This window comes from Nylanderia fulva, unplaced genomic scaffold (assembly GCF_048542155.1).
Source record: "Nylanderia fulva isolate GAGA-0341 unplaced genomic scaffold, ASM4854215v1 Scaffold71, whole genome shotgun sequence".
Classification (NCBI taxonomy): Eukaryota; Metazoa; Arthropoda; class Insecta; order Hymenoptera; family Formicidae; genus Nylanderia; species Nylanderia fulva.
This window is the reverse complement of record NW_028190819.1, coordinates 526,741-530,312: the sequence shown is the minus strand read 5'-3', so window position 1 is coordinate 530,312 and position 3,572 is coordinate 526,741.

Below are 3,572 nucleotides of genomic sequence, written 5' to 3'. Positions count from 1 at the left end.
AGTTTCTTTTTGCTAAAGTTACATAAAACATTCGAAATTGCACATTAAAAAAATATTTAATTACATATAAAAATAATAATAAGAAGAGAACATCTTCGAATTATTGTAATAGTTTATAATAAGAATATACGATTCTTTGATGCGTTGTAAATACACCAAAGATATTCTTGGTCAACGTTTTTTTTCTTGAAGAAGAAAAAGAAGAAGAAGAACAGTAAAACACATAAGAATAATATGTTGCAGTATATTAGTCTAAATAATAAATTAATTATACGTGAACAATTTGATGTAAAAATCGATTTAATTTAATTTTTTTTACATTCTACTACAAGAAGTTTAGACTGTACAGACTCAACTAAAATTGTTGCTACGGTAACATTGTATAAACGATAATTTTCCCTATCGATTAGAGGCGAAACTTTTAGTTAATATTGTAGCGATAGAACTACCTTAATTTATACCCTAAATTAATATTCGGCTGAATATTTACTCGTTACGGAACATTCATACGTTCATTCTCGACATTCACAATACGCTCGTTTTCGGTATTCGCAATATTATTAGAGCGACTTATTTGGGCGATTTCCTGCTCTAATCGGTGTAACGTTTCATTTCTCTGACGAAGCTCCTGTTGCATCAGCTCTCACTCCATCTTCTGCTTCTCTCTCATCTGTCCTATCCTGAAGAATTGTCCGCAACGGATTCATTTTAGTCAAGTTCGCCGCCGGAGTTTGTGTTTTTCTTGGTGAATGTACCGTCGACATCCTGCTGCTCGTTTCCTCTCGTTGATCCCGGACGAGCCTTCAGATTTCTCGAACGGTTCGCAAAGAAAAATCCGCACTCACTCACTCTCTCACACGCGTTCGGTACGAATAAACTCACGAAATGAAAGCATAAACTTTAATGTTAAAATCCAATACAATGAAACGATAACAAACAATATAATTGACATTAAATTACACAAAATTACACTGTGATTATATAATACGTTTGCGTAGTTTGACGAGCGTCAAACCAAACCGGAAGTCGCGCTGTTTTTTTAAAACAAAACCCTAGCAACGCGCACAGAGACGATACTCTTTCCACAGATGACCGATGACACTTGACATAACGGATAATGAAATAAGAGGTAATCCAAAATGACACATAACGGGTAATCCAATAACGCGGGACGTTACAATATATATATATATATATGCATATATACATATAAATAAAGGTTTTACATCAAATATATATGCATATATACATATAAATAAAGGTTTCACATCAAATATAATATACATATATTTAATGTAAAACCTTTTATGTCAGACACTCTATATATATACCAGACACACACACACACACACACACAGACACACACACATATATATATATATATATACGGTGTCTGACATAAAAGGTAAATTATATAAATGTAGATCTTGTTATTTGGAAACAATTTTTTTTCAACAAAAATTTCGAGGAACGCCATATTCTATATATTTGTTTATTTTATTATACATTGGTTATATATTTTGTTATTATTTTATTTCGTTTTTTTTTCTTTTTTAATTTAGTTATTTTATTTGTTATATTTCTTATTTTATTATATTATTTTGTTTATCTTAGATATTATAAAAATTACTCATATAACAGTAGTTCTTCAATAATATATTATTGTTATAACTTTTTCGTATACTTGTAGGTTTTTTTTCGTAAGAGTTGTTCAGAAAAGACAGATTCTTGCTTAGGAATTCGACTGCGAAATCGAGCGGCGAAGAAACCGCAGCAAAAGACAGCTTTAATTCAACCAATTTGGAAGACTAAAATATTTATATCAATCTCAAAAAGGGCGTCAATCATTGTCATCGATTTGCAAAAAATGGATTTTGCTGATATACCAGCTTTAGATCACGAGAAATTAGAATTTCTCGAGAGAATACAACAATAAAAAAGACGTCTAGAGAATTGTTGGACAAATGAGAAAATTGTTCAGACCACGAAAAAGAAAGTTATAAAATAAAGATTATATAATAAATTATAACAAAAAGGCAATTTTATTTTAAAATAAAACAAGAATATCGTTTTTTTTTTTAGAAATATGTAGAAAATTTAAAAAATACTTAAAAATAAAAAAATTGTTATTGCGCTATTTTCCAGAACTTTATTTAATATAAAAATAACTATTACATATTATTAAAATCTATAGAGTTACAAAGAGATATTTAAAACAAATATATCTCAAATTTTATAAATACAGTTTAAATTTTAAACTCTAAAGGCGTATAAAATGGAAATGTGTATTCTGCATCTTTTCTTCCTACATTTGATGCAAAATGCACTTTTCCTTTCTTTTATTAAAATGCAGATGAAATCTTTAAGCAAATGTCCAAAATAAACCCAGGTAAAAACGACCCTTCCATGGGCGTCCGCAGAATTTTTTCCAGAAGAGAGCATATGAGATTTTTAAAATTTCTTGTTCTTGATTCTTTTAAATTTTATTTCTTTTATATTTTTATTCTTTTATATTAAATATGCAAATAAATTTTAGTATTACTTAGTGTTGTCAAAAAAAGAGCAAATGCTTAATTTTTTTACTAATTCCAAGGGGGAGAGACAAATGTCCTTTTTGCTCCCTTATGTGGACGCCCATGGACCCTTCCTAATTTTTTACCTGACTTGTTTCTTTTTTGTATCCTTACCAAGGGAGTCACGTGACAACGGCAGGTAGTAGGAGAGCCTAGATCAGTGGCTCAGCAGAATCCAGAGCATGAATTTAATGCAAAGTGTGAAACGCGAATAAAACGTCTCCAGCTGAATTTTAAAGTTAGGAAAAAAGAGAACACAAGATTACTATTACAGTGATGTGTCAGAAAAAAGTAAGAAATTTGTCAAATAACTTATACGCGAATAGTGTTATCATCGACTTTATTTAATTCGTTTTTATTTTTTTGCAGTTAGTAGATACGAACTTACTTCTCGAGATGACCGGCATTTTAGGTTGCAAAAGTGGTATCCTATTCGCTAGAGACGCATTAAATGACGAAAATAAAGAAAAAAAGTATTCTAAGAGGTAACTCTCATTTTGTTTATAAATATTTTGTAACTTTTTTCATTAATCTATCACTCGCAATATATTACTTTTACAAAAAATTTTATAAGAATTCTAGAAAAATAAAATCGTTATAAAATATTAAAAATATCATATAAAACAGTAATAAATTCAAATAAAATTGATATAAAAAACGAGTAGGAAAATAGAAATACGACTAATGAGAGATAAGAGAAAATAATATATTCGAGCAGTCGAGATCTTATAAAATTTTTTTCAATTGTTCAATTTAAAATTTACTTTACTTATATGTTATTAAATTTAGTTAAATTTATTTTCTTTAATAATTAAAATTTTTATAAATAACATCTCGCATATTCCTTTTTTTATATTTTGGCTTTTATTTTTCTATTTATTTTAATAAAATAATGTTTTTTGTTTTTTTTAATTTATTTACTTTCAGTTTTATTTTTCTCATACATACATAAAATTTCAAAAAATTTATTGAAATAATTTATTGAAAATTCATTACTGC